This window comes from Coloeus monedula (assembly GCF_965178545.1).
Source record: "Coloeus monedula genome assembly, chromosome: 2".
NCBI classification, from domain to species: domain Eukaryota; kingdom Metazoa; phylum Chordata; class Aves; order Passeriformes; family Corvidae; genus Coloeus; species Coloeus monedula.
This window is the reverse complement of record NC_138782.1, coordinates 110617054-110632833: the sequence shown is the minus strand read 5'-3', so window position 1 is coordinate 110632833 and position 15780 is coordinate 110617054. Positions and strand designations below refer to the sequence as shown.

General features: G+C 42.5%; 1 protein-coding gene across 10 annotated transcripts in view; it reads left to right on the top strand.

Annotated features, from left to right (window-relative positions):
• Nucleotides 1–15780, top strand: part of PUM2 (pumilio RNA binding family member 2) — an 81013-nt gene continuing 65233 nt past the window's right edge. For 9 of the 10 annotated variants that reach the window (XM_082277184.1, XM_082277183.1, XM_082277182.1 and 6 more), the window contains exon 1: nt 6644–6840. The gene's annotated coding sequence lies outside the window, so the exon portion shown is untranslated. Of the gene's footprint in view, nt 45–6643; nt 6841–15780 lie in introns of those variants that run through there. The other variant, XM_082277185.1, reaches the window with a different exon arrangement.

Genomic DNA, 15780 nt, shown 5'->3' with positions numbered 1-15780 from the left:
AGAGGTACTTTGGAAGTCTGTAAAACCTGCAGATATAATTAAAGGTAAGCCCACTGAGTTATGAATACACTGCTGCTATTATTTATGTAATATGTGCAAAACATTGGCACCTACTTTTCAGTATTACATTGCTCAACCACTTCGTTTATGCTCAGGAAGCAAGATGGAATTTCCCTTCCTCAGTCTGTGTCTGGCATTCTGTATTCACTGTGCTGTGCCTTGCTGCTCTGAAGGCATGTTTGGCACAGAATAAGATTTGGGTTCCCTGCATGGAAATGGGGGCCAGTGGGCAAGTCTTCATGCTATATGATGAGTCAGAACAGAGGTCTGAACTACCTCTGAGCTAATACACCTGTGCTCCATTTTGGTATTTAAATGATGTGTCCACTCATCTTGTTGCTTGCGGTTGGGCCCCCTTGACACTCTATAAGAACAGGAAATTCTGGGGAGCTTCAGGTGCAGTTAAGATTACAAAAAAATTATCGCCTAGTGATTACACCAAAAGAGCAGAGATGACTGCAAACATCCAAATGTTACCCTAAGCAAAGTCCTCTTGGTGTCAGGCAGCTGGTTCAGAGCCCTGTCAGAAGAACCTTTGGGAGTTGGGAGGATCAGTATATGATATGGCAAGAGGTAGAAGGACGTTAATGAACAAAAGACATGAAATTATGTAAGTCAAAGCACTGTTGCAGATCTTTCTTCTAGTTTATCCTTTGCTCTATGGCTTCTCACTTTTGAAGATACAGAGAAGTTCTAGTTCATGCAAGTTAAGTTGGTGAAACTTTATGCAAAAAAATCAAAATTTCTGGATATGCTCTTAGAGTTCTTATCATGTATTTCCCCAGGAGATAAAAAAAAATGCATTCTTCCCTCTCTTCCTTGTTCTGATATGGCTGAATTATGTCATCCTAGGTGTGCAAAAAAAATGCTCCCCATTATTCAGAACTCTTGTGCTTGCTTCCATTGCCTTGGATATTTCTTTGAACTTTCCTCCCCTTTTTAGAAATTAGAATGTTTAGTCATTACTGCTTAATATATGAAATGAGTGACAATTAATTTGATGCTCAACTCTGAGGTTTCATTCTTTATACTGAATATCATATGTGATCTTCAGCTCTAAAAGCCACAGTCTGCCTCTATCATGAAGAGTCCTGGAACTTAATTCTCCACTGGAAAGAAAAATATACTTCTATTGAGACACGGAAGCTTTTTTTTAAGATAAGCATTGATGCCAGTCTGTTGTGAATGAAGTGAATGTATGAAAACCAGCAGATGTTATCTCTGGCTTTGCCACTCCACAGCTATTCACATTCATTCATGTACGTGAGGTGATGCCATTAGTGACTCTTGTTGTGTTACAATGGCAGTCTCTGGTGGCTGTGACTCTGAGGTATGTATATGAAGTTTGTTCAGACCTCAGCCAATTATGAGGGGGTGAACTACTCGGGGACCAAAGCTGTTCTGCAGGAGAAGCGAGTCTTCAGCTGACACCTCCTCAGCCATTATAGCATAGACTTACTTAGCAAAGCATTTCCAAGAGAGATATTTATTTCTTGGGACAAGTTCATGGTGATCTGTGCTGCAGGGCTGCACACTCCGCTCACTGACACCTCCTCTCATGCATCTCCTTTAAACCTCTTTTTCTTGTTCTCACAGACTTATTATCTGGCTGATAATGTCTACAGGAGCAATGACCACATGTGTAACTGAATGGCAAGTCAGCATTTTAGAACAGTATACAGTAATGAGTCATTCAAAAAATGGGATTAGTGACAAAATTTACTATAATACAACTGTGAATTTTCTGTTGGTGCTAAACTGAAGTGTTCTCATGTGCACTAGCTCAGTATGTTTTGTCAGTTACTATCTAGTCCCTAAAAAACTCAGAATACATGGCCTTCCTTGAAGAAACTTACAGTTGCACATACAGGTAGGGGGAAACAAACATAAATAATACCACAAGTTTGAGAAATAGAGCAGACTGGCCTTTCCAGCATACTGTGAGCCTGGCTGTTGTCAAATGGGTTTATGGGAATAATACTAGGAGAAGGCCTTTTTGTACCAGTTTTTGTGTTAAATGGGAAATTTGAATAACTCAGAAGAGTTCTTCCCACACATGGGATAAAATGCTTAAAACACGTAGTTTTAAACATTAAAACTGGATGCAGTTGCATAACGTGGGTCAAATGTTTCCGTATCAGAAGAGAGGGTGCAGACAGAAAGAGGATGTGAAGATTGATGGAATTCAGACAGGAATTCAGACAGCAGTATCAGTACCACAAGAAGCAGCAGAGGCTGAGTTAATGAACAGGTTAAGTGGTCAAATGCAATAGGACAGAAGATCAGCCCTGACTTAGCACATGAATGGCTGCGGCAGGGAAAGGCTGTGCTTGTGAAGCAATGGTGGGGTAAAAGGATGCATGAATGGGAAAATCCCGCTCTGCAAAGAGTCTTCGGCTGCTAAGCCTGTTTCTCTGAGGCTCTGGGAACAGATTACCCAATGGGGAGGCTTGGCTCACTGGGACAGAGTTCTTATCGCAGTAAACCCTCCTCTGTATTATGGTCACCGTTGGTCTAAAACATGAAATACAAACAAATTCCTACAGCAATGCATCTAGCAGCATGTCTAGTGATTGTAGCATTTCAGACTCATTGATTTTTGTTAATTATTGTATGTCTGCTAACAAAATGGAATGCAGAACCCAATGCTTTGGGTGCCTAGATTTGGTATGCAGGGATGGTATGATGTGGGAAAGTTAACTTCAGAATGGGATCTGCTCCTGCAAATGCATGAAATATGCATCCAGATCAGCATATTTTACCAAGATACAGCTCACAAGGGACATGCTAAGGATATAAACCAGCATTCCATGGTCCTACTCTGAAACATGGACAGATAGGTCCAATGGTTTCCGAGCGGCAGGGCTGTCCTTCAGTTAGGGTGTAGGTAGTTAACTGCAGCTGTTGTTTCAGAGAACTCAGAGGCTCACAGATCCATGACTGCCCCTCTTAAACTGTAGGATGACAGCTAGACTGGGGATTAGACCGGGGATGGTTAGGCTTGGGGTTTGGACAAGAGGGTCATTAAATCCCTTCCAACCCAAACAACTCTATGCTTCTCTGACTGAAAGGCCAGCAAGGCAATTAAGCAGAAGATTTGAGACGAGGTATTGACTTCTTCCCTGCAGAACAGCCCAGCTGCAGCAGAGGGCAGCCGAAGTAGGCTGCTGATTTTGGGGACTCTCTCCAAGAAAGCCATGCCTGCAAATCTTGAGCAAAGGAATCAAATCTGGGTGCTCCCCAGTCCTGGGAGTGAAGGATGTCACATACTTTCTTTTAAAAGGATGCAAGCTTTTGTAGGGACCTGCGTTTTTTTGTGGAGATGGTTTGAGAGTGTCTACCACATCTAGTTGTTTCATTTTCATGGAGGAATACCTTACTTTTAATTAATACAGGTTAATTATTTGCTACCCTGCTAGATCTAACAGCACTGTTTGTCAAAACTGCTGGGGGACGTGAAAGTCATGGCACAGCAGGATAAATTCTATTCATGTACAGGGTTTTAGGTCCTGAAGTTTGTGGCTTTAGAAAATGTAGGCCTCTTCATGATTAGGCAGCTGAGTGGGGGTGGTTAGGGCTGCAGCTTTCAGTTTCTGTGGGTGCTCCTCAGTTAAGTGCCTTACCCAAGGTCTCAGAGGAAGACTGTGGAGGAAGGCAAAGGCATCCAGGCTTTCCGTATCCTTGGCTACTTTCTTAAACTGTAGACTGTGTATTTGTTTAGTAGTTTTCATTGAGGATACTTATTCACAGAAAAAACAATGCATAACTGTGTTAAAGGAGTTAATCTGAAATGTCTGGAGTGTAAGCAGAGCCCAGCCAGCTGTTAACACATCCTTTAAAAGAGGAATAGCTAGGAAAAGCATTTTGTAATGGAGTGATATCAAGTAAAACGATCTAAAGTATTAAGTACTTTTAAAGTTTCCACTTGGAACAAAGGTAAGAGAGAAGGGCATTTAATATTTTAGCATGAGTTAAAAACTTCAGTGCCATTATTAAATTGTGAGGCGCGTGGTGGCGGAATTGTTTTGTTTTATTCTTTTTTTTTTGAAAAATACTTCAGAAAATAACCAAATAATCAGATCAAATCCCAAACTGATTGCACTTAAACATTTTTCTGTTTCATGATCAGGTTGGGTTTTTCAGTACTGAGAAGCACACTGATGTGGAAATCATTCAGATCATTTAATCATTATGCTTATCAAATGCATGTTGAGTTCTTTGTGAAGATTTGCTGCTTTATACAAACACTGATTAGAATTATTGAGGACAAACAGGGTCCCCAGAAGGGTCAGAGCTGGAGAGCTGGTGTAATGTAGACCAGCTGCTGTAAGTGTTCAGGATGCCAAGAGCATAACAGGGTTTCCTTCAGTCCCAGCTGGTCTGCATGAAGGGAAGAGCTGGCTTGGAGGCTGTGACTTAGAGGCCTCCCCTCCTCAGTAAACACAGGAATTGGTTTTTCAGCCCTGCAGCCTCCCTAGAGACAGCCCCAGGTGGCAGTGGGACAGGACACTGGGGATCACAGAGATTAGCCATGCGAGTGGCAGCAGGCTGCAGACATCTGGGTATTTAGCTGACTAGTATTAGGCGCGAGAAATCATTTTCATTTCTTGCAGGAATGTTTCTATCTTTATCAGGAGCTGGGAACTTTTATGTTCTTAGCCATGTCTATAAATACTGAAAACAGTGAGGATTTTCTCCTTTGAGACATCTCTATTTTTAAGAACACAGTTGGTAGTCACAGACATCTCATCCACACAACTGCTGCGCCAGCAGTAGCGCCAGTACAGGTGCTATTCCTGCAGCCCAGCTCGCCTGGAGCCACTGCGACAGGCAGGGCCTGACTCCTCCCTGCCTACACAACAAGGGGTCGGCAGCAGCGACTGTGCAGCGCCCACAGGACCGAGAGCCAGGTTTTGTCTGAAGGTTTGATCTGTGGATGGCATCTGTCACTGTTTCCTGCAATGGAGCACTCTCTAACCAGGCTCTTGAAGAATGGGTAAAAAAGCAAAATAGGGGATTTTCTTGTGAAATGCGTATTTTAAAATGTCACTGACATGCAGAGATCCCTCTAATTTTTAGGGGCTGCTGAATATGCAGAATTTATGCTCATACTGAGTAACATTATCAAGACCCATCGCTAGCAATGTCTACCAGCACAGAACCGTATTTACAGACAGCACTGCCCCGCTGTACCAGCAATCCCATCTTTAATTCTCTCATGGGAAAGGAATAATTGGCTCTTTGCCCAAAATCACCACACAGTAACTATCAGCACATCGGTTAACTAATAAATTAGTAACTGCTGAGATGCGTTTTTGTTTACTGTAACACACACATGCAAACACACATCCCACAGATGGTGCTGTGTGTGGGGACCTCTGGAGCCACCAGGGACCACTGGGGAACGCTCAAACAGGCCTCGCCTTCCCTTTGTCTCCCCAGCCCTCAGGTGGGCACTGCCTCCCATCACCACACCTGAAAGGCCTAAAATCACAGAATCACAGAATTGTTAGGGTTGGAAGGGACTTCTGCAGATCATCTAGTCCAGCCCCTGCCAAGGCAGGGTCACAGGAATGTCTCCAGAGAGGAAGATTCTACGACCTCCCTGGGCAGCTTTTTCCAGTGTTCTGCCATCCTCAATGTAAAGTTCTTCCTCGTGCTGAGCTGGAGCTTCTTGTGTTTTAGTTCATGGCCACTGCTCCTGTCACTGGGCACCCCTTAAAAGTCTGGTACCATCCAGGTGCCAGGCACTTCAGGCTGGAGGAGACTGAGGGGACATCTCATTTCAGTCTTCAACATCCTCATGAGGGGAAGTGGAGGGGCAAGTCTCTTCTCTCTGGTGACCAGTGACAGGATCCAAGGGAATGGCTTGAAGCTGAGTTGGGGGATGTTTAGATTACATCTCAGGAAAAGGTTTTTCACCCAGAGGTTGGTTGGGCACTGGAACAGGCTCCCCAGGGCAGTGGTCACAGCACCAAGCCTAAGAGAGTACAAGAAGCATTTGGACAATGTTTTAAGGCACATGGTGTGACTCTTGGGATGTCCTGTACAGCGCCAGGAGTTGGACTTGATGACTCTGATGGGTCCCTTCCAACTCAGCATATTCTATGATTCTGTGATCCTCTTGGCACCTGCCTTAGAGATTCTTATATGCATTAATGAGATCCCCTCTCTGTTTTCCCTTGACTGAGCAGGCCCAGCTCCCGTGTCCTCTCATACAGGTGATGCTCCCGACCCCACATCATCTTTGTGGCCTCTGCTGGACCCTCTCCAGTAGCTCCTTGTCTTTCTTGCACTGAGGAGCCCAGAACTGGACACAGCAAATGAAAGTGAGCACAAACACACACACAGACAAACGCTAGGCTAGCCCTGTCTCGTGGCGGGAAGGACATGCACACGGACGAGGACATCGCCTTCCAGCGGTGCCCGCGCTGAGGGGCGGCGGGCGGCGCATGCGCGGCGGAAGGGGCCGGGGGCCGCCGCCTCCTCCCTCCGCCTCCCCGCGGGCCGGGCCGGGGCGCGCAGGCGCGGCGGGGCCGGGGCGGGCAGGGGCGGCGGGGCCGAGCGGCGGCGGCGGCGGCCGGGGGGAGCGGCCGGGGAGGTTCAGCCGCGCTCTCGCTGTCCCTGTCCCTCCGCGCCATGTTGTTGTGAGCCCCGGGCGGGCGGGAGGGGAGGCAGGAAAGAGCGGCGCCCAGCGGGAGCGGCAGGAGGAGGAAGGGGCCGGCGGGCGAGCAGGCGTGTCCCAGCGGCCGCTCCGGCTCCATCGCCGCCAGCCAGCCCGTGAGTACCCCTGGGGGGCCGGTGCCGCACTGGGAAGGCCGCGGGCGGACGGAGCGGGCGGGCGGGCCCCCCTTCCTCCAGCCCCCTTTTGTCTGCGGGCTCGGCTGCGCGCCGAGGGAGGGGAGAGGGAGGGAGGGAGGAGGAGGAGGAGGAGGAGGAGGAGGAGGAGGAGGAGGAGGAGGAGGGAGGGAGGGAGGGAGGGAGGGGGCCATGTTGTGGCAGGTCACCGGGCGGCGCGGGGCCTGCGCGGCGGCCTCGCCGCCTTTGTGTCCGCCCGGGAGCGGCGCCGAGGTGGGGACGGAGCGAGCGCCGTGAGGGGCGGCGGCGCCGGGGGAGCGAAGGAGGGAGGGGCGGCATTGTGCTCTCGGAGGGGCTCGGGGGGAGCCGCCCCCGGCCCGGCGGCGTGTGCGGGGCCGGGTTGGTGCCCGGGAGAGCGCCGGGGGCCCGGGGCAGACGGGGGCGGACGCAGCGCTGGGGCTACAATGGGCTCCGGCTCGCGGGGAGCGGAGACGGGGGCGGCGCTCGGACCCCACGGGCCATTGCGTGGCTGGGATCACACGGGCTTTGTTCGAACGTACGAAAAACTTGTGTTATTTTTTTTAGTGCTCTTAAAGATAATAACCGCTTCCTGAGAGTGCAGCGAGAAGGCCAAATGCCTTCGGTAGCTGGTAGCACACAATGAAGCGGTAGGGTTTGATTCTGCTTCAAACGTGCCTGTGCAGACCACAATAACAAAAAGTTGAGGAAAATACCTCCTGTCCTGAGTGGGTCGTGCGTACAGCGAACAGTTTGGGGTTAATCTCCGTGGCAGTTATTGTGCAAAGATTTTTGCGTTTTGTTTTGGCATTGTTTTCTTTCGTGTATTTCCTAAGGTCAGACTCCTGTTTCCTTGAGAGAAAATTAATATATTTGGGACGGTTTCTATTCTTCTGGTTTACAGTTTGTAGCAAGATGGCTTAATACCAAAATGTGCAGTGGGTTTGAGATGTGATAAAGAGGTTCTTACCACCTGATTTCGGGATGATTTTTTCTGAGCAATTAGAATCGGTAAAACTTCTTAAATCGCCTAATATTCACTTATACTCTACATGTTAGCAAAGTACTTTGAGGTTCATTTTACTTTCTCTTTGTTGCATCTCCACTGAGAGATCAGGCCTTCGTAGTTGCAGTAAGCTGATGGTGTTGCTCTTCAGGTATGTGGGATATGAATGCATTCGAAATATAATTACTATGCCACGTTACCATTTTTACATGTAAAGCATAGTTTTGCATAGCATTTTGTTACATTTAGTCACGTCTAGGTTTAAAACCAGATGTTAACAACAGTCGCAGTTTTGTTGGGAAGCTGAGGGAAATGTTGCCTACTTTGCTCAACAACCCTGTGTCAATGCGAATATAAATACGCTAGGGAAGTGGGAGAAGGAAACTCGAATAAAAAGGGAAATGCTAATTTAGTGGTGGTGTAGTTTGGGTTATATGTGTGGAAATGACAGCAAATCACCTGACAGTTTTCTGAAGTGTTCAAAGAGTTGAAAATTTGGAATTTGGCCCAGCAGAATGGTTAGTAGGCAAACGCATGTGAGAAACTGCTTGATAATGCACATTCTGCAGTTTATTATGTGATTGCTGCACATAGGAAAGGCCATGTTATTTGAATAGTATTTTCTGTGCATTAGTAAGAATGGTTTGTTTGGGTTTTTTTTTCCATGTAGTATCACTCTGTAGTACTGAATCTTTTTCTTCTGTGTTAAGGGTGTTGGCACACTGCTGAGGCAATTGTAATTGTATCTGGTATCGTAACTGAGCTAGTAGTGCAAGCAGTTGGCTCTAAGAGCTGGGCTTGCCTGTCTTTTTATGAGAAGATGCCTCTTGTTATGACAGTATATATTAAGTATTACACTGGATTGTGAAGTACACTGAAGGCTTTATGTAGCTGTTTTCCTTGGGTGTTTCTCTGCAATGTTGTTGGTGGGCCAGATGTTGCAGATGTGTAGAGCAAGTACATGAACAAAACATCAGCTTGCTGAATCCTGTGAACTAGATCTGATTTTTAAACAGCCCTTTCTAGTTCACTTTTAGGTATTGCTCCTCCCCTTGATTTAATATGTGAGTGTGCACTGAATAATCAACATGTGTAGAAGCATTCTCCTTGATAATTTCATCTTTTTCTTTGTACAGTGGTTTCCAAAACCCTAAAATTATTAGACCAAGTTTTTATACACAGAAGCAAGTAAGCTAGTAGAGGGTTTGAATTCCTGCTTGTGTGTCTTCCTGCTTTTTTTTTTTTGAATGTGGAATATATAAAAATTAACTGTATATTGCTCTAAAAAGAAACCTAAATTCTCCTGAATGTTAAATTCTGTGTTGAGAATCTCCTGTAAAACAAGCATTAATGCATTGTATTTTCTTCAAAAAAAGTTTGATAGAAACTCTACAGAGGAACCAACATAAGATAGTAGACATGATGTATAAATGCTTCATTGTGTCAAAAGTGTAGGTATGTAAAAGAGTTATCAATCTTCTTTCTCTTCAGATAATTCAGGTGCAGATGTTTGCCTCACTTAATTGGGATTTCCCCACCCATAACATAACTGTTGTCTTGCTTGTTCCTCATAATGCAACAATTCTAGTGTTTCCATAAAGCCAGTGCCTAGGCATTTGTCTTGGAAACAGGGCAAGAAATCTTTTGTTTGAAAGCTCCTATAACAAATAATACCAATTTTGTAGTGTTGCTAGTAATAAAGTTGGAGGCACTTCACAGTCATATAGTGGAAAAGCATTTTAAATTACAGGAAAACCTGTAAAGGATTCGGTTCTAGCTGCTTCAGTGTCATTTCAAACAAGTTGTATAAAATTTATATCTTGCATGCGGAAACTTTAAAGCAAGATTTAGTTTGGCTCTCACTCAGAATACCTGCTGTGGCTTTTAGAATAGTAGGCAAGAGCGGTATGTGAAATGTTTAGCTTACAAATAAAGACTATTTATCTCTGAAGATTGTATTTCATTATTGCTTGACAGATTTTTTTTTTCTAAACATGGTTATTTAAGAGCAGTTGTAGGTATGTGAGGAAATACATCTGAGGAGGTTATGAAGACCATCTTAGGAGTTGAGAAGGAAATGCAGAACTTTGTAGCAAAAGCATCTCAGTAATAATCTACATTTGACTTCTTTGCCAGCTCTGCATATGCATCTATTTGCACTAAGCTAGAGTGGTGATATGATCCTCTGTCCTCTGCAGGCTGTGCTAAAAACACATCTACAGCCTTTCTAGGCAGGCTTATTTTTTGACAACAAATATTTATGTACATTGGTCTAAGTAATCTGGTGTATGGTTTATAGTTATGATTACTTCAGTTTTTCATACAATGTCAGGATAGGTTACCTCTTGCTTCCTTAAGGTATTGGCAAAGGTCTCAGTTACAAGTAATATGTCTGGTTGTCTGTCTCTCCATATAATGCTTTCAGTATGTAAATCCTAGTGGAAATAAGTGGAGTTGCGTCAGACCTATGCTCATAACTTTGCTCTTAGATTTCATCCATGTTTTCTCAGGAAGAATTTTGTGTGATGGATTGATCTAGTCATATATATTTCGCATGGCTGATATGAACTTTCATGTAGAATTTGGTCATAAATCTCTTCAAAGAGGAAGTGAGTTTTTAAAAGCTGCATTAAGTTCCATAACTCTTCACATGTGTGTATTGATTAAATACAAAGCTAGACTTGCTGGAAATGACTTTGTGTAGTTGACCTAAAAATAAGGCTTGACTCATATTTTTCAAGTATTTTCTGTTTATCTCCATTATGATATATCTTGCTTAAATTTAAGTTCTGACATGGTACAATGATGACTTAATAATGTAGTCTGAAGAAGTTGCAGAACTCATTTTACTACAGTATTTTGACAATAAGCAAATATCTACTGTAAAAGTACTGATAAGACCAAGTAGCTTTAGATCTTGCATTACTCACAAAACCAATATTGTTCAAGATTATTAAAAAATACTGCCACCATGTAACTGTCTACATATTACATATTTCCTTAAAGATGTGACATTTGGTGGTCTGTAAGACTCAGTGAATAAGGTAGAATTGTGTAGAGGGATTAAAGGACTGGTTTATTTTCTCTATATTTGAGATCTAAATGTTGTATTCTGATTAAATATCTATCCACATATGTTAGATTTTAATTGGACTTAATGCTTTCCTTTAGCATGAAAAATAAGACATTTCTTGGACTTGAAATTTTTTTCTAAGGTACTTGTTTTAGATTGTAGGTGGTGGTTTGGGTTTTATTTGTGTCCATTCACATACTAAAAAGTTGATAATACATCAGTTATGGTAGATTAAGAATGTGTGGAGGTCATTAAGTGTGGGTGTTCAGGCAGGGACAGGTATTTTTTCCTGAGAGGATTTTGTCGATACCAGAGTGTTTTGCTGTTGTCATTTATAGTTGTTTTAAGCCAAGTCTTAAATGTTTCACAAGTGAGCTGACAAATTTAATTTTAATCTGAGCCTGAAATCTTTATTTTGTGAAGACCCCCAAATGTACTGTTGTTTGGGTTAGAGATGTTTAATATCAATTACTGTGTTAGAATGTTACGTGACTCAACACATTTGAAAGAACAACTGAGGCTGGGGTGTAAGAGTGAGATGTAGTTCAGATAGAGAAGTTAGTTTTCTGTGCTATTTTGTTACATTACTAATTATAGAATCAGACATTGCAGTAGAACAGAATTAGTGGTTTTACACATCATGCTGAGTAATAATGTAAAAGAAACTGCTGCCTTTGTGATCAAAAATTATATTTTGATTGTTTTAGCAAGGAAATATGTGGGCAAGCATTTATAATGTATGAAGCACTACCACTTTAATATATTGTTTTGTAAAACACTCTGTGGTACTTTTTTCCTTTTAGAGTCTTAGTTTAGCAGTGGCATTTAAGGTTTAAGTCAGTAAACATACTTACTGATAAATATTGTTCTTGTATTGCTTAGACTTTTTTTTCCCCCAATCCTAATTATAAGAGCTTCTTATTTAAAGATATGTAGGAAAACCTTTTATGTTATCAAGAGTTTTTCTTTTTATGAGGAATTCCTCTTTCTATAAGGAATGAGCATTCCTTGTGTCCTCCTAGTCATGAATGAAGTGTCCTGGCAGAAGATCAGAGGAATGATGCATGTGAACCTTGGTCAGGAAGCCAGTGGGGTTGGAATAGGGGTTGCCCCAGCTGGAACAGTAGCTGCGGTAACCTCAGGGCTCAGTTCCGGTGGAAACACTCCTCACACCATCCTTGTAACTGTGGTGTCAGATGCTTCCAGTATCCAGGTACCCCTCAGTGGATGTTCTCCATGCCACAGTTGGAATTTCTTCCAGCAGCACGCTGGAGGACAGCTGTGTGTCCAGCAAACACTGCTGGCCCACAGGAGTTGGCATTCATGTAGGTCATGCAGTAGGTTGTGGATTTGTTTTTCATTGGAACAGTTGCTGGTGTTGTGTGTCAAATCCACATCTTTAAGAACAGTATGTGTGAATTAAGCTGCTTTTTCAAGGCTGTAATAATCTAAACTCTAAAACTTGCCGTTAATTTTGTTAAAGCAGTTATAAGTGAAACTGCATAAAATAATTTTGAAATGTTCAGTTGAAACCATTTGTTTAACTTGCATGAGCATTTCGTATTTCTCTCAGTACCTGTTTTTTATCAGAATATGGTAAAATAATTAGTTTTGAATTTATGCAAAGCAGTTGGTTCAGTTTGAAAAGGTACATACACACTCCTCATAGGTTTTATGAGAAGTAATATGCATTTAGTACTGAGTCTTAGTTGTTACACTTAGAGATAAAAATGTTTTATTCAGGTGAAATAGAAGTAGAATTAAGTGTAGATTAAAATGTAACTCTCCAGAAGAAAAAAAAAAGCCATTTTTAAGCCTTTTGCCCTCAAATATTTGATTGATACAGCTTCCTAAGTTTCTTTTAAAAACTTTGTTTGGATTTGAAGGTAGAAATTACTTTCTCCCCCAGGATTCTTGTAGTGTGCCACAGTTTAAGTCCACAAGGAACTTTTTGCACCTTCCCAAGCCCAAGGACTTATGAATTGTATTCAAAAAAAATGTAGTAAGTATAGGAGCAAATGTAAATAAACAAAATTTGCTGACCTTACAAGCAGGAATGCTTGTTGTGGATTAATCTTTTTCATCATGTGTTCTTTCACTCTTTAATTTCTTTTGTCATTTTGTTTCTGGCTTTAGCCTTTTACTATTTCCTTCCTCTTATACTGACCTACATAGCAAAATAAAAAACCTTTTACCTGACATCCTGCTTCATGCTGTTTCACATTCTTTATTACTTGTACAGAAACCATAAAGCAGTTTTGTAAATCTAAAATTCTACAATATTCTATTTGTCCATTTGGATACACTTGCTGAGAATGAAAATGATGAGTTTTTCCTTGCTAGTGGAAGCTGCACAGGTAATGGTGCTGATTTTCACTAGCATTTCTCAAGGCTGATAGGTTGGGTAGGTAAAATTATTCACAGATCAGTAAATGCTGAATAACAGTTGCTTCTCCCTTCTGCCACCTGCTTTCCATCCCCAGTGATCAGAGCTGTGCCTTTATCAGCAGCTTTGTTTAGTTCAGTTAGGTCCATCCAAATACTTCTGGATTCCTCTTGCAGGTGAATGTCATGAACCTCGTATGTGTTTTCTGGTCACTTGAATGGGGGATGCAGAGGAACTACTCTTAAATTTTGAAGTGCTTCAGTGGTTCTGTGCAGAATGAAGGTTTGGTGAGGGGGGAAACTACTCTTTGCTGTGCATTATCCATGTGGGAATAGTAGTTTCCAGCTTACTGTAATCATCATCCTTACTGTTGTGCCATTTTTTGACTCATTTGCTCTCATTCTTCCTTAGCAATATAAACTGGCAGAAATCAAGGACAGGTATGGGGACTTATCCATTTCAATTCTTTGATTTGAGTTCTGTGTACCAGTGTTGTTTGGGATTTAGTTAAGATAGAAGTTGCTGTTTTGTTGGGGGTGTATTGGATTTTGTTTGGGGTTTTTTTGTTTGTTTTTTGAAGAATAGAAAACTATAAGTTAGAAGTACTAAAGAAGTGTGTTTTCTAAAATCTATGTTTATGCAAACAGTGGAAGGAGTTTAGCTGGGATTATGTTCTGTGTCTGCTACAGACTGTGTAGGTTAAAATATTAAGGGTAGAATTTTTTTATGCATTCAAAAAAAAAAACCAAAAACTGAAAGAAAACTAGTAGAAGCAAATATAGTAGATAAACATCTTGTAATGTCTGATGTTCAAAGAATCACTGAATGGTCTGGGTTGGAAGTGACCTTAAAGATCATCCAGTTCCAAGCACCCCCGCCATGGGCAGGGACAGCTTCCCCTAGATCAGGTTGCTCGAAGCCCCATCCAGCCTGGCCTTGAACACGTCTAAGGATAGGGTATCCACAGCTTCTCTGGGAAGCCTATGCCATTCCTCACCAACCTCACGGTAAAGAATTTCTTCCAAATACCTGCTGTAAACCTGCCCTTGGTCAGTTTAAAACCATTTACCCCATTTATCCTTGCCCAATCCCTCCATGCCTTGGTTCAGCTTTCCTGTAACCTCTCAGTACTGGAAGGTTCACTAAGGTCTTCTGGGAGCCTTCTCTTCTCCAGGCTGAACAACCCCAGCTCTCCACCAAAACCCCAAGAACTTCTCCCCAGCACTGTGCTTGATCCAGTCTTCTAGGAATAGCCTTCTGTCAAGTAAGTCGCATGAACCTGAGGCCTTAACTGGTGGATTAAAGTAAATACAGAATGTGGAAGGACCTTGTACCCACTTTCGTACCAGGAGATACCTGATACTTTTTGACTGACACTGGGTGATACATAGAAGCAAATTGAAAGAGTTGTTGGGAGCAGTAAGACGAACAGATCAGCTTGGCTGGAGTCACTGATGGATTGTGAAGAATCTTCAAATTAGTTAAAGTGCTAAAGAAGCTCAGTAAGAGAATAAGAAGTTGATAAATGTACTTCATTAATTGCAAGAAATGATTTCTGGGAAGACTAGGGAAACATTATCTTGGTCTTCTGAAAGCCATCTGAAATATCTTCAAAAGAAGTGAATACAAGGCAAGACAATATCTTTTTGTAAAGATAATTATTTGATTAGTGGGATATTTAATTTTTACTGTGTTTGAAAGACTGAGGAATTGCTTGTCAGTGTCCCTTGTAAGGGGTTATTGAGGAGTGAACTATGTGAATTATCACTGAAGTGTCAATAGTTGGAAGGCAGTTTGTGCCATTAATAAGGTACTTGAACTTTTGGTCAGTGATCAAGTGATCAAGTAGTTGGATTAGAAGATTCCTTCCAGCTGAAATATTCTGTGTTGATGCACAGTAGCATTAGAGGCCTTTGATAGCACGGGGGAAGATCAAGTGGGTTATCGTGGAGATCCATGGCAGTATTGAGGTTTAATGCATGCTGATTTGGAAATTATCAAGATTAATGGAAGAACTCCAGGTGGCACACACATTTAAGAGAAGAGCGGGGAAACTCAAAACACACCTCTGTCAAATGGGATTCAAGACTTGGTTGAAATGGAAAATTCCTTTTGCTAAGTGTACACATTGGTGTCCACATTAACCAACCACTGACTCGGAACTAACATCATTGTCTTAGAAAATATTTCGGTGTAAGAGGCACAGAAACATGCGAATTGTAAACATTTTCAGTCGGTTGCATTCTTTCATGGCTGCTTCAGCTGTAGCAACAAAAATTGAAGTGGTGGACAAGAGTTACTAATGGCCAACCCTTCAGAGACTTGAACTACTTTGCAGGCAGAGAGGGACGCTCTACGCAATAATTGGCAGCATAGAAGACGGCAGAGGCTAGAGCAGCATGCATTTGCATGAGAGGTGATAGCCAAAAATTTTTGGAC